The sequence below is a fragment of the Rhinolophus ferrumequinum genome, chromosome 6 (assembly GCF_004115265.2).
Source record: "Rhinolophus ferrumequinum isolate MPI-CBG mRhiFer1 chromosome 6, mRhiFer1_v1.p, whole genome shotgun sequence".
NCBI classification, from domain to species: Eukaryota; Metazoa; Chordata; class Mammalia; order Chiroptera; family Rhinolophidae; genus Rhinolophus; species Rhinolophus ferrumequinum.
The window spans coordinates 30,480,084-30,501,901 of record NC_046289.1 but is presented as its reverse complement, the minus strand read 5'-3'; the positions used below and the strand labels follow the sequence as shown (position 1 = coordinate 30,501,901).

At 41.8% G+C, this 21,818-nt stretch overlaps 1 long non-coding RNA gene across 1 annotated transcript in view; it reads left to right on the top strand.

Moving 5' to 3' along the window:
• The first annotated feature begins 6,977 nt into the window (after nucleotides 1–6,977).
• The window catches only part of LOC117023677 (uncharacterized), a 122,402-nt gene continuing 107,561 nt past the window's right edge, over nucleotides 6,978–21,818 (top strand). Inside the window, exon 1 of the long non-coding RNA XR_004423240.1 lies at nucleotides 6,978–10,103. This is a non-coding gene — a long non-coding RNA (uncharacterized LOC117023677). The remainder of the gene's footprint in view (nucleotides 10,104–21,818) is intronic.

The following is a 21,818-nucleotide window of genomic DNA, read 5'->3' as shown; positions in this document are numbered from 1 at the left end:
CTGCTTTTGAGAGTACCAGGAATCTTTGGGGTTGGAAAGGCTGGCTGTTTCTGAAATATGTGTGTCACAGTATGTAAAATTCAGCGAACAAAGGAGAGAGGAACCACCGCAAGACCCAAGGTGGATTTGGGATTATCTCTTCCGGATACTTCTTTTAAGTAATTCCCTGTTAGAATCACTTCAGAAGACAAGACTTCGATGCTCTATGTTTTCTCTCTGAACATGACTTTTCTCCATATAAAAGCACTTTCTATTTTCTGTAGCCTGCCTCCTTTAGATGCCTGGCAGGAGTATTTCATAGCATGTGTTCTACAATTGATCCGTGTAGGAACCACTAGCAGGCCTGGTGTTGAATATTAGGAATCCCAGGCAGAAAAGCTCTGTTCATTACATCCTCACTAAATGAAAATACCTATACACAAAATCTCCCCACCAAACTTCCCTAAATTTTTTCTCCCTCTCTAGTCAAGTCTCCCAAAGAGCAAAAACTGCCTGTAGTGTCAGTAAGCAAGTTTCAATTTAGTATTGATACAAATAAGTCATTTGAAACAAAAATCTCCAACTGAGCAGAGGTACTTTTGAATATGTTATTTTGATTACTTATGTTATTTTCTAATTTGCATCTCACTTGTCATGACATCAGTTGCTATGGGTTACTGATAATAACAGCTTTGTATTTCTCTGTAGAGTTCTTGTTTTTATTCATTACAAGCTTGTTTTTTTACCTCATTGAACATAGTTATAATAACTTTTATAACATAGTTATAACTGTTTTAAAAAATTATTTTCTGCTAAATCTGAATCATCTCAGAGTTGGGCTCCATTGTTTTTTCTCCAGAGAAAGTCATATTTTTTTCTGGTTCTTCAAATGTTGAGTAAGTTTAGATTGTATCCTGAATGTCGTAAATGTTTATGTTGTATATTCTGTTATATTTCTCTGAAGAGTGCTGATTTGTTTGTTTGTTTGTTAGCAGGCATTTAATTTCATTGGATTTAAACTGTAAACTGTCTTAGGCAGCAGCTCAAATCTCAATTCAGTTTTTTTATCTTTAGCTAGAGTCTATCCTACACATATATGGTTCAGGGATCAGCCAGAGATGTGTGTAGAGTTTTTGCACAGAATTTGGGACTGTCTTTTATTGTCTCTCTTCTGAGATTTCCCCTCTTGCTTTCCAGCAGCTATGGTTGCTCTGATTCTTCAACCAGAAGGACTGCAGTTTTCTATGAGCCTAAAAGCCATAAAAATGGGAAACTCACCTTGTGCCATCCATTCCCTTCTTCCAAGTTTTAATGTCTCTCCAGAATTTGTCTGCTTTTTTGTTTAGTCTCCAGTGACTTTAGGTAGTTTTTGTATTTTGTCAAAAATGTATATTTGTTATCCATTGGGAGATCCATTTAGTAGGCACTTAAACTCCGCCATACAGGAAGTGAAACTCAGAGGCAGAGACTTAAAAGGACAAAGCGTAGTGGGGGAAGGAGAAGCTTAGTCCTATGATAGCCTCTGTTTAGACTGTGGCTTTAATAGCTAAAGAGCTAGTAGCTTCAAGCAGGGAAGAAGATAAAAAACTAACTAAATTGTTAAACCTGCAGGTGTGAAGGGCTAATGGATACTACTGACCACATCTTACTGAGAAGTTTTTCCGAGCCTCTTTTTTTGCAAATCATCATGTACATAATGGCGATTCCTCCTGTACACGCTGCCATGTTGGAAGTGCTGACGTTTCTTCACCACTGTTGTACCTCCCTCGTGAGGTCCTGGTACTTAAAAAAATTCTGCAGGGTTTTGAATTGAATGACCAGGGCCAGATTAGGAAGACTGGAGGCTTTCCCTTGTTATAAGACCCCTTTCTGAAGAGCCTTACATAGAACCAAATTTTTAGCCTAGGCTCATTGAATGTGGGTATCAATCTTATGTATTAGTAACAAAGCAGTTACAAAATGTCTTACCAGGGTTTTCCTGGTCCTACCACTCAAATCCGACTTAGTGCTGAGCTGGCACTTACAGAGTTCATGCCTGTTGTGAAGGGCTCTTAGCCCTAAGCCCGGGTTTCTTTGTGTCCCAAATGAATGAGAGACTAGTTGCTTTCCTCTCTGAGATTTAGTGTTTTTTTCTATTATACAGAGCCTAGGCTGTTTTCTGGGTTCCATCTTAAGAAAGTTGAGAACATGAACAGACTCAGCTTCTGAGGGAGTTGAGGGTTAAAAGAGAAAAAATGTTTAAAAATCTATCTCATAAAATGATTATCATCATTGTCGTTTAGTTCTGAGAGAATACAATCGCTGTGAGTTCAGTAAGCAGGAAAATGATTGGAGTCTAAATAATGCATCTAGAAGAATCTCCTCTGCCTCAATGACAATAAATCTCCTTAGGTGGGGGGAAAACAGACAAGTCCTCTTTGACCATAGCCAACTGCTTGATATTTCATTTGTGCTCCCGGGAGGCCCATGCAACAGCCAGGATCGATAGACCTGTACAGAATAGACGTGCGGCTTGGGGGTTGATGAATTTCGGAACTTGGCTATAATACCCTAATTGATGCCAGATGCAGGCTCTAGGGAATTTTTAAAATGCATTGCCCAGAGGGAAGCACAAATGAGAGTTAGCCTCTATACTTACTGGTTCCTGGCAGCAGTCTTTCTCATGGAAACATGGAGGAGTTCCAGGATCCTTGGCAGGGCAGGCAGACCTTGGCAGGTTCTTTGGCTTCAGCTGTCATTGACATTATGCATGTTTGAGCACTTGCCCTGTGACAATGTATTTATTCATTTTTGGTTCTTTATACAAGTCAGAATCTCTGACTCAGTACCTGCTCAGGTATTCAGCTTTACCATCTCCAGTCCAGTTCAGTTGCCACCTGTTTTCTGCTCTCTTTATCCTTAAATAAGACAATCTTGATTTTGTATTCCTACTACCTTTACAGAGAATAATCTCATGTGAACGGTTCCCTGTTACTATTCCATTCCTCATGGAGTTCCTATCCTGATTGCTTGCACAGACTATCATTTTGTCCTTAGCATCTCCAAGGTATAAAGGGAACCAAATATCCCTTTGGACAGTTTTAGATAAGATGTTCCTGGACCCGAGGTATAGTAAAGCTATAATACTATGTACTCATGGCCATTTAAGCTAAAGATTTCAAAGATTTTCACAAATCAATATCACTACACTCAAGGGGAGTATAGCTAGAGCATCCTTTGTGTAAAACTATGTCAATCTAGACAGAGTCTGCACTTCTTTTAAAGCAGTGTATTGAAGGCCATGGCCACAGCCATTTGATGTTTTGGGAAGAAAGCCAGGAAGAGAGTTCAGAGCTCCTGCTGACCTCCTGTCATCTATAACTGTTCTTTCTAACCTCTCCTCCTGAGTCAATGTCCCATGGAGGCTATTGTTCCCTAACTGCCTGTGTGGGTAGAGAAAAGGCCATTGACAAAGGAAAAAGCATGTTTGTTCATAACCCAGCTGGACATGAGAACATCTGTGGAGGCTGGGAATGTGCAGATGGTTTTGACTGGGGGTGTGTTTAGCAGCTGGAGGAATGCTGGGACTTTGAGTTTCCGGCTGGTTTTTACTTCCCTAGTAGATTGTGTTCCCTGAGAATTTCTGGGAATGGAGAGCAGTGAGTACAAAAGCAGGAGACCTGGTTCTCAGTTTCGTGTCTCCTTGAGACAGTGCCTACAAGCAGGTCATGTCTCTGTGTCTCAGATTCTTTAGGGGAAAGAGCAGTGGGACTCAACTGAAGATCACCGAACACCTGGCCTTCTAATTTTGACTCTGCCATTAAATGTAGACAGGTCAAACTGTTTTTCAGAGCTCTGTTTTCTTCATCTGTGGAATGATTTGGTTGGATCTAATTAGGGTTTACAAATGTTATTGTCTCGTTGGGTTCGATTATGTCTGAAGAGGCTGGTTACTACTCAGCTGATTATTGTCCTAAGGACATACATAATGTGACCAAATCTTTGTTTTTCAAGATGAGCAACGTATTTTTTATGCCCAAATCTTCAGATTTCAAAATATTAGCTAGTTCAAAAAATACATAAAACACTAATGGAGGTAAATAAGACATTTGTGGCTACTTTTGGTTCATGGCCCATTAGTTTACGACCTCTGAACTAGATCTAGAAAGTTCTAACATCAAGATTCTGTCTCTGGAAAGGATTGGTAAGATGAGTAATAGCTGTACAATGCTTTCAGGTTCATTTGCTGTACATGTCCCAATTCTTTGGAAATGTCTGCTTGGCTGGCTCTCATCCTGGACGCAGAAGCAACTTAGTACACTAAAGGACAGCTGTGCTGTGATAGTTCACACCCGTGGCTCCGCTCACACTTGGCCTTGAGGATCCAGAGCAGCCCTGTTTCAACTGCCCTGACCACCAATTTTGATTTCCTACACTCAGGCTCACAGACTGGTGACAACTCAACAGGCCACAAATTGAGGTGCCCCCCTTAGGGAGTTGCTGCTGTTTTTCTCCATTGCATCCAAACATCAAGATGAGTATGCATCAAGTCTCTGGTTCTCAGTGTAGAGAACCAGAGTCAGGACTCCTGGTGGTCTTTAAGGAAACATGGTGAACTAGGAGGTGCTGAATGATTGAAGATGAACAGATACTTAATTTTTAAAAAATGAGAAGATAGATTACTAACATATAGATTGATAAATTTGACAAATCATGAGTAAGGTTTTAGACTGCATTATTGAAAAAAAAATTAACAGTGGTAACTGCAAGAACCAGACATACCAGATTATTTCTTGTTTTCATATGAGAATTACAATAATAGCTAACAGTTACTGAGCACTTTCTATGTACCTGGGGTTTTTCTAAGCACTTTACCTGCGTTACTTTGTAACCACCATAATCATAAGGTAGGTACTATCTACCTGTGCGGAAAAAACAAACAAAAAAAAAAAAAAAAACTAGCCACTAGAAAACTAAAGCCCAGAAATCTTATATTATTTGTCCATGGTAATAAAGTTAGAGAATGGTAGAGCCAGGGTGCAGATTGCCTTGCTTTTAACCACTTCAAGGAATACTGTGTCTGCATTCTGCATCTAGTATTTCAGCATGGTATTAACTATGTTTTTGTGGACAAGACAGAATAACTGAGGCTGCATGAGCATAGTATTAAGAATGAGCTGTATTTATTCAAAAAGTTTGATTAACTCAAGTCTCAGCTGGTTTGCCATAGAACTCTATCCTGACTTGTTCGCATAGTTTATTAATGCTTTGACAAGGGACATTGATGGGAACAATACGATGTGGTTGAAAGTATGAGTTCTCATACTTTCATGTCAGATCTGCTTGGGTTCAAATCCTGGGTCCTCGACCTGTTGACACTGTGACCTTGAGCAAGTAACAACCTTTCTGTACCTTTGTTTACCCATCAATTAAATGAAAATAATAATAGTAACTACTTCATAAGGTTTTTGTGAGGGTTAACTTAATTACCATAAGAAAATCTCTTAGGCCAGTGCCTGGCACAAAGCTCAACTAATGTGAGCCCTTGTCACTATTCTTACTACATTGTTATTGAATTTTTTTAGCAACTGAAAGCTAATAGTAAATTATATTGTTTGAGATCATCAGAATCCCTAAAATTGCTTAAAAATTGAAATAAAAGTGTAAATCTAACATATACTCAGGGTTGAGAATCACTGCATTAGATAATGAATACTAGAGCACTTAACATACTGTACAGCTTAAAAATATGTTTTATTCTTAGACCCAGAAGGTAAGGTGTGCCTCAATCAAGCCTGTGGGAGATGGAACTAAAAACAGAGAATTTAGTTATCCATGAATTTAGTATTGCCAATAGTGTGCTATTACTACCCCTCCCACTCTACCTTATCCATCAAAAACAGAAGTGTCCAGACAGGGAAGGTATTGGACGATTATATCTCACCTTGAGTCCTATGCTTGGTACTCCACGATAGCATACATCTTCACATATTGGTGAGGCTGCTACCCTGTTTGCCCGAAAAGAAGACCTAGCCGGACAATCAGCTCTAATGCATCTTTTGGAGCAAAACTTAATGTGAGATCCGGTCTTATGTTAAGTTTTGCTCCAAAAGATGCATTAGAGCTGATTGTCTGGCTAGGTCTCATTTTCAGGGAAACATGGTATGTGAAAAGCAAGCAGGGTTGTTCCATGTGACTGCAGTGTGCAGAAGCAGCAACAAGAGAGTAAGTTCCACTCAACATACAAAAAAACTTCCTAATAAATTGTGTTGTGGATAATGACACAAGCTAATATAGGTGACAACTTCCTGTCTTTACAGGGATGTCCAAGCAAAATTGGATGCCAAAGGGAACCTTAAGCATGTAACAGGTTAGATAACCGCCAAGTTCCCTTCCAGTCCTCAGTTTCTAAAAAGGTCATGGATTCATGGTCATGTTGCAGAGACTGAAATTCCAACGGTCTCATCAGTGGTGCCAACCTGAAGCTGCCAGGCTTAGAAGCCTGGACAGCTTGATCTGGTAGCAAGAGAAACAAGGGCCTATCTATTAGGTTGGTGCAACAGTAATTACGGTTTAAAAGGTTAAAAAAATTGCAAAAACCGCAATTTGCACCAACCTAATATTTGCTAGACCAGGCAACTAGGTCTTTTTATAGATCTCCATTTCAATCAAGTAACTTAATCTTACCTAATGTAACACAGGCTTTGTTAACCTCCCTGTTTAAATTTGAAAATTCCTCTTCCGTTTATTTTTTTTCCCACCTTTGTTTCCTGGTAAAGCCTCTTTCGTAGAATCGGAGCTCTGTTTTCATCTAAACTAAGGGAAGAGAAGTTTGTAGAAACAAAGGCCAAGAGAACTGAGGAGTCAGTTTCCTTGGAGGCAAGAGAGGAGGTGATAGCCCCCTCTGGACTAGATCTGACTTTTCCTTCCCATTTAAGAAATCAAAACAAGTGTGAGTCCCTTCTGATCTATGTCTTTTTTTTTTTTTTTTTTTTTTTTTTTAGTAATATCCACAAACATTAGAGATTGTTTGCAAACATACCTCACAATTGATCACTGCGTACTGGTGAGTCGCCAAACCATGAATGAGAACATCTGATGTGTGTGAAGATTAAAGAACAAGGGGTTTGAAATCAGTTCTATTTTCAAGTTTTCAAGGCGTTTCACCTATTGAGTATCAACAGGTTCCATCTAAATGAGATAATGCTCTTTCAAGAAATTCTTATTGATAGTTCAAATTACCGTAACTCTATGATCCATGGCCTTTTTTTCTAAGTAGAGTTTTATTGGAACACAGCCACACCCACTCATTTACGTATTGTCTATGGCTGCTTTCAGGCTGCAACAGCAAATTTGAGTAGTTCTGGCAAAGACTGTATGACCACCCACAAGGCCTAAAATATTTACTGTCTGGCCTTTTACAGGAAAACTTTGCTAACCCGTACTGTAAGTAGTCCTATCTTTTAGGTTCAAATTGAACCTATCTTTTAGGTTCATAATCCAAAGGGGCTCAACATCCCAAAATACTGTTTGAATCATCAGAGAAAGTTGTGGTTGGGAGAGTAGTACATTAGGGCCTGCACTAACCTACATGGTGCCTTTGTGCAGATTGGGGAAAGGTGCTCCTTTAGACGTTCACTGTAATATCGTACTTATTTCTATAACAAGACTCTTACTGCCATCTGCCATAAAAGTACTTCATAATGTTTGCAATATGACTTGCACTCCCCTGTACAACTGTATGCAGCAGCCCCATATAGTAATGTGGTCTGGTAAAAAGAACACCACTTGGAGTCACAGACCTGGGTTCCACTTCCAGCTCTGAAACTAACCTGCTGATATCTTGGGCAAGCCACATAATCTGACTAGGCCTCTGTTTTCTTACCTTTAAAATGTAAATAGCTTAAAGTTGTTTTGAGAAATTAAATAAGTTAGTAGACATAATGTTGCTTTTTAAAGGCTTACAGCTCTGCGAAATCAAACTCCAATTATGTTTTGGACAGCTTCTATAGTTCTAGAAGTGTAATAGGTCCTGAAGAGAATGAAATTTGTTTAAAGAGCTTATAATCTAACTGGAAAGTTGTGCACATGAACTGCACTGGAAAGTTACAATCTAACATAAAAAAATTGTGTATGTTTGAACTAATTGGAGCACTGGTAAGACTGATTTGCAATTACTGACCTCCTACTATATGCCAGATGTTGTGCTAAGCTCCTAACATGCTTTATCTCACATGTGTGATCTTTATATTAGCCGTATAATGTAGGTATTATTATCTCCATTTTACAAATAAGGAAAAATAATTGTCATTTATTACTCATTTACTATGTTCTAAATACTATTCTAAGTGCTTTATATATTTTAACTCATTTTAACTCATTTTCATCCTCACAATACCCTATCAGATAGGTACCACTATTCCCATTTTCATCTGAGGAAATTTATTCAGAGATTAAATTAGTGCTTTCCCATCTTTTTCGCAGGATGGCACACATAGAAAATTCTAATATTTGTTTGACATCCTGGGATAAATTTGAGGGGATTTGGGGCACCTATATAGGGCTTGGTGAAAAATTCAGTACTGTATTAATAATTTGACTCACTGAGATGCTTCAGTGGAGGATTAGGAGAGGTATACATGAGGTAGTCACTCAGACCACTCTGGCCGTGGGTACTAAGTGTAAAGTATGCAGCAAAATAACAAAGACTGTTCAAGAAATCTCACAGGAAGCCATACAAATATTGTTCAAATGTTAACTTCAACTGTTGTAAAATGAATACTTACAAAAATTGCTTTAAATATTTTATCAAAAGAATGTACAACCAATAGTGTTTTGTGGTGTACCTACAACCTATTCGTGCTTGGTAGCTCTGTTAAATTACTTGCAAGACAAATGGCTAATAGGTGGTTGACTTGAATCCAGTCACATGAAACTGCCTGACTCTTAAGTCTGTTCTTCTAGCCTCTGTACAGTCTTGCCCTCCAGCAGTGAAAAACCAACCTGTGTGACTCATACTTCATTTCTCCTTAAGAGTATTTTATTATTTGAAGTTTGATCATCGAGGCTCACTCTAAGGATGAAGTTATTAACCATGGTCTCCAATTAACCTTGTTCCCCATCCCATTGCCGTACAGTTTTAGAACTGGCATTCCACACTTTCTCCTATTCACTCTCTACCCATATTCACAACAGGAAATAGATGGGCAGGCGAGACAAGTGAAGATTCTGTGAGTCGATGGGCAGCAGACTGCCCCTGCGCTCTGGAGACCCCTGCTTGGGCTGCCTGTCTTTGAACCTCGGCTTGCCTGCATCCGCTGGAAGTTGAGTCCTAGCAGAGTGTCCATTCCCAGCTCAGCCTGCTGTGCTTACATAGAGATGCTAGATTATAATAAATGACTCTCACTTACCCTACCCCTAAATGCAGGAGGAACTCTACATGTGATTCTATTTGCCTTCTGTGCTTCAAAAGATATACCTCTGAGCAGAAACAATTTCCCCGGTGTGCATCAGATCGCCCACCATCCCCGTGCAGGTAAATATTCTGTGACTGTAGTTATATATATATATAGTTTTCATCTGACGCTTGATATTTCGTGTGTGTTTTACCTAATGATGGTTTGTCTAATTTCCAAGCCCACTTGCATTTGAATTTCATACTCCCAGCTCCTGCAGGGTGGGGAAAGCTTAAGGAGGTAGAAGACACAGATGGTATTTTATTTCTGTCTTTGTCTGGCGTGCTGAGTGACTGGTCTGCAGGTGGTGATATGTGGCAGGACGTCTGGGGCAAGGTTAGTGACCCATTAAGGTGTCCTGAACTCTGATTAGAGAGAGCTTGGAGCAAACAGAGCTGTCAACTCTCAGTTTCTTTTTGATTAACCTTCTTCCTCTTAACCCCTGGAGGCCACTTATCCTTCCCACCCCTAAGAAAAGACAGCGTTAAAGCCTGAGGTCATTGCTCAGTGAAAGCCTCGGGAGCTGATTGGGCCAGAAAGGGCCTCTGTCAGCAGTCATTCCATTATCAGACTCTCTAGTGACAGGTGAGCTCATGCCCTGTGATTCACGGAGCTCCTAAGCTAAAATGGCTCTCAGAGGAGCAGCTTCTCAAGGAAGAGTGAAGATGCTTACGGAAACCTACTGATGCGGTAGGGTCACTTTGGCTGTTTCAAGGATGACTTTTATTTATGTATTTATTTATTTATTTAGGGCCATGCTGGAGGATACATCCTCCCAAATAAGCGAGTTCTGTTTTCTATTTTTATTGTGATTCAGTCTAGCTTATTTCAATAAGTTTTAATCTATAATCTCCTCACTCGGCTGTAGCAATTTAAAGACAAAAATTACATCCCATTCATCATTGTATTCCTTGTGTAGGCACAGTGACTGACACAGTGAGTGTCTGAAAATGTACTGTGCTGGAATAATTAGAGATTTAATGATGCAACCCCTTGGATTTGCTCTAAAGTAGTATGGGAAGAAGGGAGGATTGGGTGGAAGTATAGATGAAACAAGATTGATCCTGAAATGAAAACGGTTTAAACTGAGTGATATGTCCTGGGGGTTGCTACACTATTCTTTCCAGTCTTGTTCAATATTTTCCAAAATGAAAAGTGGTTAATTAATATCTGAATTAAGTATTAAAAATGTTGAAAGATGTGGCAGACTGGCCGCTGCTCTCAGTCTCATCTTTCCCTGAGGCACATAGCTAGATTGCACTTCATGGTTGGGCCAGGTAACTTAAGTTCTGACCAACAGAATATGGACATGAGTGATGTAAGACCCTTATTCTGCATGATCCTCTAAGATCTCTCTCATCCCTTGCCTCTAGGCTGGATGTAAAAAAATGAGTGAGGACTCCAAACCCCTAGGCCATGGTGGAGTGTAGGTGAAAGAGCCTGGGCCTCTGAGTGACTTCATGGAGCAGAACCACCCCCTGCACTCAGCTGAAATAGACTGATGTGACTGAGAGATAAGCCTTTAGTGTGTGTTGTTTGTTTGTTTGTTTGTTTGTTAAGTACAGTATTGAATTGCCCATAATCTGGCAAACCAGGTTTTGAGCCTAACGTGGGAGGAGGCTCTTAGTAGTTATTTGACCTTTTAGTGTATCCAGAGCTATAATTAAGTTCCTCTGAAGATAATAATGTTGGTGAGAATAAAACTGACATTTATTGAATAACCTATATGCTATGTACTATTTTAAGTGCTTTATATGTATTAACCCATTTATTCCTCACAGTAACCCTATGCGGGAGAAACTGGTATTGTTCCCATTTTGTAGAGGAGGAAACTAAGATAAGTAACTTGCCTAAGTCAAACAGATCATTAGTGGCACAGCCAAAAACTCAAATCAGGTCTGACTCCCAAGCTCTGTCCCTTCACCAGCCTGCAACACTGCCTCAGTATTATGGACTAGGCCATGGGGCATGAATAGAAACATGAAGTAGTATCTAGGCAGCCTATAGAAGCAGTGCTGGAACCCCACTCTGGGGAGGAGTACAGACCAAGTTAGCTCTTCCCCTGCCCTTGTAAAGGGTCCTAGTGAGTAGAATTTAATGATGGTGTCCTTGATCAACCAGGGTAAAACCAAGTGAGAGGGCTTCATTCACTCTGAATGGTTGTCTGATTCTCTGATTTAATTCTCTTCCATCTCTACTCAACAGTGTCCTCTCCTATATTTGACACAAGGAGAAAATATCTGTCGTCTGCCACTCACATCTCCCACTCCCCCACACCCCCAACCTGGCCCACTCGTTGTGGTTCCCCTCTCCTTGACTCCTCCCCAGGACCTATGTCTCTCCTCTCTTCCAGGCAACTCAGAGCACATATTAGGGCAGAATCATGTAAATGTGCATTAAAAGTCCAATTGACAGCAGTAATGAATACCCTTTCTGACCTCATTACCTGCTGCAGATGCTGCCAGCACTCAACAGCCAGCAGAGCTGAGGACGGGGCAGCATCAAGCTTTTTGCCAGTGTTCGCTCTACCTAGGACAGAGTTTGCAAACTGCATTCCAGGCCAGAGAGGTTTCAGGCCACCTGAGAAGATGGGAAAGGGTACAGAGAATGTTGAATGAGAGGGACTCTAAAACCCCCAACCCAACTTAGAGCAGTTCCACTTTATCCATTTAAGATTACATTTAGAAAATTGTTCTACATTTGAAATAGAGAAGAAAACCCGTGCTTTGGAAGATCCTTTGAGTCTCCAAACCTTTGAGCCTTTCTTTATGTCTTAAACCTCTCAGGTCTCACCATCCCTGCCTCCCACGATCAGAGGTGGAAAAGAAGGCCAACTGACTGTTCCAACTCCAAATATCCCATTCTCTAGGCTCTGGAGCCAAGGGAAACTACAGCAGACTACAGCTCAGGGGTAGAGGCGTGAACTGTGGGTTGCTGCTCCCTCCACACGTCCCACAGTACTGAGCCTTCCATGGAGTAGGTGCTAATGAACACGGCACAGACAGACAGATGAGCCAGACTCTTGGTCTGAGCGTAGTTTCAGTCGGGGGAAAACTGGCCTTGCTCTCAGAATGGCCACAATATTTATTCTGTAAGATTCAGAGAGGCAATGCATAAACGTTAAGAATGTGGGACCTAGAGTACGATTCTCGGGCTCCAAAACCTGGTTCTGCTACTTTCAAACTATGTGACCTTATCCTTGTAAAATATGAACAGTATTTCCCTCATAAGGCTGTTGGGAGGATTGAATGAGCTAATATGTGTAAACCACTTGGGGTCTGACATGTGAGTGCTCAGTAAGCGTTAGTAAACATTAGCTCTCATGTTGTTCCCCTGTTCGATGCTGCCTCCTGACTCTCCTAAGCAGAATTTATTATTCATCTCTGTACTTTTGTATTGTAGCACTTTGCTCGGACCTCTGATGAAGCTGTGAGGTCTTTTTTTCTCAAACTCCAAATCACATTAGATGGTGGGGACAATAAAGCAGATCCTTTGAAATTAGGATTCATAGATATCATAACTGAAGCCCTTACTCCTTCCATAGCGATTATGGTTATGTGTCTGTCTCTCCCTCTCAGCCTCTGGCTCCTTTAAGGCAGACTCCACATTTTATTCACCTTTGTACCCAGGGCCTGGTGTACTGTAAGTGCTCACTGCAGTTTGGTTGAAAGGGTGAGCAGCATGGACTATGTCTGGAGCAGGCAGGGACACTGACCACTGCCGCTGGCCTTCCTGTCGGCCTCGCTTCTCAGAGACAGTTCCTTTCCTTACCCCGAGGTGAGGATGAAGAGTCTGGGCTAGGTCCAGGGGCTGGGCTCCGAGGCCAAGGAAATCAGAGCACGCAGAAGAAAAGGACATTTGCTGAGCACCTACTATGTTCCTGGAACTGTGCTGGGCTCTGATTCTCACAGCAGTTCAGTGGAGGCATGTTCCTGTGTTAGTCTCATTTTTCTACATAAGAAAACTAAGTTTAAGCAACTTTTCCAAGGATTCAGAGCTGATGTGTGAGGCCGAGGTTAAGCCCGGTGACTCCTAAGCCTGTGTTCTTTCCACTGTCCTTGCTCCCACTGAAGCAAGCCGAGCTCCGTACCCCATCCCACAGCGCTGTTCCTCTCCCCTCCTCTTACCTCAGTCTTTCCTTCATTCTACCGTATTATCCTCCCTGATACTATTTTTCATCTTGAGTTGGATTATTTATCACCTGGCCATGTGTCCTTATTAATATAACCAGAGCTTAAACATTATGCATCCCCACTGCCTCATTTGCCAGCACGGTGCTGAGCATTTACAAGCTTGGCAATTAAACTGAACTCAAAGGGGCCATAACATCTGCACCTCAGCTGCTTTCCTAGGGAACTGGAGTGGAGAGGAAAGGATGTGAGGTGGGCCAGTGCAGGGCAGTGCACAGTATGTATGTGGTAGCGCAGGGACCAAGGCAGGGAACTGGGTGACGACACCACTGGGCATTGCTCCCTTTGTGTACTCAGACTTACTCAAAGTGACTTACTTGTGGCCTGGGGCTGTGAGTCTCCGGAAGACCCTCTAAGGTCATTTCTGCCACACAGCCCCTTCTTTCTTATTCCCATGTCTAGAATCATTAGCAGCAGCAGCCACCATTTGAGTGCCTACTGTGTGCTTTACACACTTCTCATTTGATCTGCACAATAATCGCATGAGCTAAGTATTAATACACTCCATTAGATCTACGAGGCAGCTGTACCTCAGAGAATGTAAGTAACTTGTTCAAATTCACGCAGCTAGCAAGTGGCAGAACAAATAAAGACATAAAGACCTGAAAGACATAAAGACCCTGAAAAGGACATAAAGAAAGAGAGATTGGGGTGAGGGGCAATTATCCACCACAGTAGGACCCTCAAATCTGCCTCTGTTTGGGCATCTGCCCAGGTGAGCTGGCAGAGTATAGGAACAGCTGAATGAAACTGTTCTAAGCCTTAGAGATAGAGCAGAAGACAGCAGAAGATTCCTGCCATCATGAAGCTTATAATCAAGGAGGGAGAAAGACAATAAATAAAAACGAAACTTGTGTCAAATGATAAGAATTATGAAAGAAACAAAGCAGAGAAGCAGAGAGGGGATGAAGAGTTCTCCGGTGGAGGTGGAGGATTGATATTTTAAATAGGGGGGCGAGAGAAGTCCTCACTTAGAAAGTGACATTTGAGCAAATCGCTGAAGGAGATAGGGAATGAGGAATGTGGCCAATGGAGGGAAAAGCATTCCATACAGAGGGAAGAGCAAATGCAAGGTTCTGAGGCAGGAGCATGCCTGGCCTACTCAAAGAATAGCAGAGGGGCTAGTGTGACTGGAAAGGACAGTGGCAGGAGCAGAGGTAAAACAGGTCATGGACCACTGTACGGTGTAGGACCTTGCAGATCAGCATAAGGACTTAGCCTAAATGAAATGGAAAGATACCGTACAGTTTTCAGCAGTGGGATGATATCATCTAACTTATGAAATAGAAGTGATTACTCTGGCGGCTGCCTTGAGAATAGCTTGGGGAGTTAGAGGTAGAAGCAAGGAGACGAGTTAGGAGATACTGCAGTCATATAGGGAGGGCAATAGAGCTCAGGTCCAGAGCAGTCTCTGGACCCAGATTGCCTGGGTTCAAATCCCAGCTATGCCACCTACCAGCTGCATGACCGCGGGCAAACTACATATTCTTTCTTTGTCTCAGTTTCCTCATCTGTAGAATGGGGATAATAATTGTCCCTATCTCATAGGATATTGGTAAGGATTAAATGAAGTAATAAATGTGAGACACTTAGACCAGAGTTGATTTGAGGACTAAATGAGTTAAAATACTTGTAACAGCAAATTCCACTTTGTATTTGATGTTATTGTCAGCATTATCATTACCTTCTGAGTGAGAGATGTGGTGGGTCAGGCCAGATAGTCAGTGCAGGAAAAATGGTTATATTTGGGGAATGTTGGGAAGATAGAGCCAACACGATTTGCTGGCAGATTAGATGTCAAAAAGAGAGGAGTCTAATCCACAACCCTCATAAAAGAATGCTCATAACAGTATTTCTAAATACAAAATAGCCGTATTCAGTAAATAAATTATGATATCTCCATAGTGAATATTAAATATCATTAAACAATAAACTTGAAATTATCTTGTAGAAGAATGAGTGTTGACATAGGAAAATGTTCATGATATGGTGGGAAGTGAGAAAAACAAGTTACAAAACAGTATGAACAATGTGATAGCATTTTTATGAAGACAACTATATAACTGAAAGGCTTTATATCAAAACTTTAATAGTAGTTACCTCTGAGGGTAGTTGAGATTATAGTTGCATTTGATTTTTTGTTTGTTTTCATATTATATGTGAGTTTCTCAGATTTTCTGCATTGGTAGGTATTATATTTGTAACTTTAAAAAATTATATAAAAATAAAAAGTAGGATTCATTAGGATTGAGAGAAGTAAGTTAGACACTGAAAATCCTGATACACTTTCAATAAATGATAGTTCCCTTCTCCATTAACTTAAAAATAACTTTAGACTGTTTTATATTGTGAATAAATAATAGTCACATTCAAACTTTTAAAAATATGAAAGTGGAAATTCTCCCTTCTACCTCAGACCTCCAGCCGCTCCCTTTTCTTAACAAGCAACCAGTGTGATTGGTTTCTTACATATCCTTTATAAAAAATGTATGCATATGTAAACAAATGGTTATGCATTCTTTTCACTACACAAATTTTAGTATACTATGTTTATGCCTCTTTGCATTTTTATTTTATACTCTTTATTGATCTTTCCATATCAGTATATATAGATATTACAGTAGTTTGCAGCTGCGCCATCACATATTTAATTAGTCCCTATGGGTGGACACACCGCGATATCTTCTGGAGGTGGCCCGAGATACAAGGATGGCCTGCACTTTAGGAGTAACCTCCCTGCCTCTGGTCTTTTCTGGGCTTGCAATCATCACCCTCTCCATAAAATCCAGTCATATCCAGACCGTAGCTTCTGAGGCTGAGGGTCTCCAAGAGACCCTACACTGGTTACAGCTCAAATTTATCCTCTTGGTCACAGTCTTTTTCCTTATTTCTTTTTTCTTTTTCTTTTTTTCCATTTTTGCAGTGACTGGGTCTGGCATGGTTCTGAAGATATTTTTATCTAGGATCTAAGAGCTAATAGCCATGTGCCATGTATTTAATGATCTGTTCCCTGTGTGAAGTTCTCTTTCTATACCACTACTTAACTTCTGTGCTGTCTCCCACCCTGTCTTTTCTCTGGAGAAGTTACAGGCCTATGAATCCCAGAGCTTTTCTCCCACCTCAGTGGTTCCCTCATCCTCTTTACCATCTTCAAGTATCTAGAAATAGGACTCTGGTGTTGTCACCTAACCTCATACCCTTGATGACAAATGGAGTGTAGTGACAGACCATGAGGAGCCGGGCCAGGGGGTGCAACAATCACAGGAGGGGGTGGTAGTTGGATCTGCTGGGTCCTGCCAAATGATTAGGAATGTGAATGTACAGGGTGTCGACTGGCCAAATAATTCTCCAGGTAGTCCACCAAAGGAGTGGTTTATTTGGGAAAAGAAAAAGAAACACAGCCACCAAGGAGTGTGCGAATGCACACTTGTACCTGGTATCCCAACAGCCGCCCACCTAAAAAAAAACCCGATTCCAAGATGGCTTCTCTAGTTATTACCATGCCCCCCCTCGCCCCCACCCGCCCTCCCGCCCTTCCCCCCTCGCCCCGCCCCCGCCCCCCTCGCCCCGCCCCCGCCCCCCTCGCCCCGCCCCCGCCTCCCCTCGCCCCCCGCCCCCTGCCCGAAGTTACCACAAAGTTTAACAGGAAGTCAGGACTAGAGAGTTAACAAGAGGGCCCAGCTCCACCCATAGTCCTCCCAGCTCTATGGTTAATCATCTTAAGACGTCAGTTCACTTTTATCAAGGGTTGAGTGAGAGGGCTGAGCCCAGTATAAGTCTTCACGAGAATCTTTTTGGTGGTAGTTTGGGAGAGGTAGCTGGGATCTCGGCCAATACAAATAGCCTAATGCCTATCCTTGCATGAAGACTAAAGAGAGCATCCTTTGGGTCGTTGTTTAATTTCACGATTAAACTGATGTTGATTGACTACCTGTTACACGCAAAGGACCCTATTAAATGGCTCTGTTTCACTGTTTTACTCATTATGGTTTTGCCTCTCTTGCTGGGGTCAGTCACCAAGTATGCAGTACCTTTCATTGCAGTTGCTGTAAACTTTTGTGGTCTTTCAAGTCTTTTTCTCCCAGGGCTCAGCCTGTCAACCAGAGTGCAAGTCCTTGAAAGTCACAGTTTAAATCAGGGCAGTCACAGAAGTAGACATCTGATTAGGATGGAACATAGAACGAGCTTAATCAATGTTGTCTCAACTGTGAGATGTGCCCCCACTCACGGGAGATAATGGCCTTGGGTACAATTATCAGCCTAATTTCTTTTTATGTCAATGTAGACTTGATGTCCAGTAATATATGTGCTGTACCTCTAATGGCCTTTTAATGATGAAGAGGATCAAAAGCATCTTAGATCTGAACCTGCACCATTAGTTTCCATTCCAGAAATCCACTCTAATTACCATAGCCGCTTCTCCAAGCCCTGCCAGAGCACTGAGTTCCTGTGAAGGTAGCTGCACAGCTAATCACAATCAACACAGGCCTAGGTCCCATGCAGGTTCCAGGGTTGGGGGTGTTTCTGAAGGTGGAGAAGGATAGGGCGAGGGAGGGGAGGGAGTGAGGAGGGAAGGAGTGAAGGGCTAAGGCATTCAGGGCCTGGGGTGTCTAGATCTCTATGAACAGGTTCTCTCAGCCCTGGTCCTCTCCTCTCTCTTCACAGAGAGTTCCAGACTGACAGAGTGAAACATGAGTTGCTATAAAACTTTGTGTCGGGTTCTGTGAGTTATGTAGGGAAAACTAAGGATTCTTGGTAAGTCTGCATTCTCCCCCATCCCATGTGTAAAGGTTTGGCAGGGACAGGGGCGGGTGTGGGGCATGTGATACAGGGTGCCCAGCTGGGGTACATGTATCTGGATAGGCAGAATTGGGGGAAGGAGCACACAGGGGAGGATCTAAGAGAGAGTGATACTTCCTAGGAAAGGGAGATGTTCCGATGGAATGGTTAGTGTGCTGTCTGTTCTTTTGAATCCCTAACCGCCAAGATCCATTTTCAGCCATTCTCGGGGCCTTGGGGAGCTGACCACTGTGGACTGCATCACCCAGGCTCTCTTGCCCTCTGGCTTCCAGTTGGCTTTTGGCCATAGGCAAGCCTTGGCAGGAGGTCTGAGGATAGAAGGAGAGAGGGGTCAGGGTGTTTCTTTCTCCATTCCCTTCCTGCTTAGGTATCCCAGTTCTGATAGTGGTTGCCTCCTTTACAACTGTGGCTTCTGTCAGGAAGCCCTTCTTCCATGGCTCCAGGTCTTACTGGGCTCTAATAACATGTTTTCCTCTCCTTGCTCTTCAACTAGGGGTGGTATAAGATTCCTGCTTTTGCTAGTCCCTGGGTGCCTCAGAGTCCCTCACAGATACCCTTAGCCCCATTTACACCACTGTAAACAGTAGCTTCATTAAATTCAAAATCCTAGAGCTAGATGTGCCATCTGTTTCCTGAGAGAATTCTAACTGATACAATGGGTATGTCAGAGACTGACTAATGTTTACCAATCCTATTTCCATTTCCTGGACACACAGGAAGACTACATTTTCCATTCTCCCTTGCACTTAGGTTGAGGCTATGTGACTGGGTTCTGTGAAATTGTCCGCACCCTTTTCCTCTTCTGAGGTGACGTTGAAAGCTATATATTCAAGATTTTGGTATCTCAAGCTGGAAGCAGTTTCGATCCCTGAGTTACTGCTTGAATGAATATTGCCCAACTCTATTCAACTATAATATGAGAAATAAGCCTTTACTGTATTTATGCACTGAGATTTTGAGAATGGTTTGTTACCATAATTAAGGTAATTACCTTAACTAATTCAGTGGAGGTATTGAATGAAGAGGTCACCAAGAGCAATGGAGTATCCAACGCCTAAATACACGGAAGCATATAATCTTCCAACTTGGGTGAGGCTGTGATAAGGGTTAACAGTGTAACATTATTGCTCTGTGAAAAGAACCAGCATTGGGATGTCAAAGTTGAGTTTAAATCCAGGCTTCACCACTTCTAGCTATGTGATCTTGAGCAAGTCACTTCACCACTTTAAGTTTTCTTATCTGTAAAATAGGGAAAAGTAATGCTGACTGAAATGTCACCTACCTTGAGGCCACCTGGGACAGTCTTCTTTCTAATCAGAGGGATTGCTTTCTAGTCACAAGGTTCTTCTGTGGATAGGTGACTTATTTTTATAAGATAGTTGGTACTCAATAAAAGTTCCCTCTTTTTCCTCTCTCAGCTGTGAATTCTAAACCCAGTGCCTCTAGCAACTGGTAAATAATTTCAATTTTTGGTGCACCTATTTCCTAATCTCTAATGGCAGAGGACAATTCACAGTATCCTGAGCATCATGGTAAATGGTTTAAATATTGACCAGGAAAGAGGGGGTTTCCTTTAGGTCTTAGACTTGGGCATTAACTCTTTCACTTCTCTGCCCTCCATGCCCCATATTGAAATTTGCAAGCCACCTAACATATGTATCAAGTCAAACAAAACTGAGACTTTAGAGTCCCTGTGCCATCCTTACTTCATCACTGAGTGTGGACCCTGTAGCTAAAGGGTCCTCTGAAAAAGTAAAGAGAAAGGATTCTCCATGGAAACTTTTCAGGATCAAGAGGGCTTATCTGTCCATCCGTCCATCCATCCAGAAAATAATTGTTTAGTGCCTAGCATATGTGAGGAACACTTCTAGTCCCTGTAGTAGATACAAAGATGGATTAGACACATCCTGCCCTCAAGAGCTTACATTCTTGCAGAAGAGAAGAGAATTTATCTCCATAAATAAGACCAGGATACAATAAGCATGGAAGGCGAGATACAAAATGCTATGGAATTCAGAGGAAGGGAAACCAGATATTCTGGCTGGAGGGATCAGGGAGGATTTGAGTAAATCTGGAAGGTAAGGCAGGATTTGAACATACGAAGATGAAGGAAGTGTCAAACATGGGAATGTGGGAAAGATCCATGGGGAAATGGTAGCGAGTAGTCTGACTAGAGCACAGCTACCAAAAGGGATGTGGAGAGAAACAGTCTTAGAAATGTCAGCTGAGAGCAAATTGTGCAGAGCCTGGATTCTAGGTCAAGATGCTTATGATGAGGGCAAAGACAGGTCATCGAAGATTTCTAAGCATTCCTGCAAGGTTACGGGGACGCTGTGTTCAGCACCTGTCAGAAGCAGCAGGAAAAGGAGATAAGGAGGCCAATTAGAAGACATTCAGCCATCCAGGTAAACCTTAATGTGGGACTAAACTAGGATAGAAGCTAGGAGTGTAAAGAATGTTGGAGAGAGTCATTCAGCGTGTTATTACCGTGTTTCCCCGAAAGTGAGACCTAGCCGGACACTCAGCTCTAATGCATCTTTTGGAGCAAAACTTAATGTAAGATCCAGTCTTATTTTACTATAAGACCCGGTCCAATATAATATAATATAATATAATATAATATAATATAATATAATATAATATAATACAATGTCTTAGGTCTTATTTTCGGGGAAACAGTATTATGTATCTATTCTCCATCTGTCAGTCAGTGTGGGGGATGAAACTCATAAGAAACATAATTTTTGTCTCAGGTGCTTGGACTATGACTTGAGGGATGAATCAGTCAAGGAAAACGTGTCCTTTCTAAAATCTTCCCTTTGTGGCCACACAGCATAAGCATGAGCTAATTTATTCCTTCCCCAGCCCCACTCTGTACCCTGTCAATAACATCCCACCTCCACCCCAACAACACCAAAGATAAGATAGGGTATAAAGTTTTAAGTTAAGATGTGGCCTGCTGTCTGCCCTTATTTAACAAACATTCTATAGCACTTACTATCTGCCATACAATATCTTAAGACCTTTATACATCATTTTATTATCATAACAATCCTATTAAGTAGATACCATTAAAATTCCCATTTTACAAATGAGGATACTGAGACACAAGGAGATTACATAATTTTCCCAAAGTCAGACAACTAGTAAGTAGCAGATCTAGGATTTACAACCCAAGGAGTCTGGCTCTCAAATCCTTACCCTTCACCATCATATTATACTGCCTGCCTGCATCACTGCTGTCCCTCTGCCCACCTGCAGTGAATCACAGCCGAAAGGGAATTACTCATGGACCTTCCCCATCTCCACGGAATGACTTCTGTCTTGTTGGCTTGTGCTGTTGTCCGAGGTCACAGCCATAGCTAGAATCAGCCGACGGGGCTCTGCTGACGAACCTCCTTGCTCCTTCCTGCTG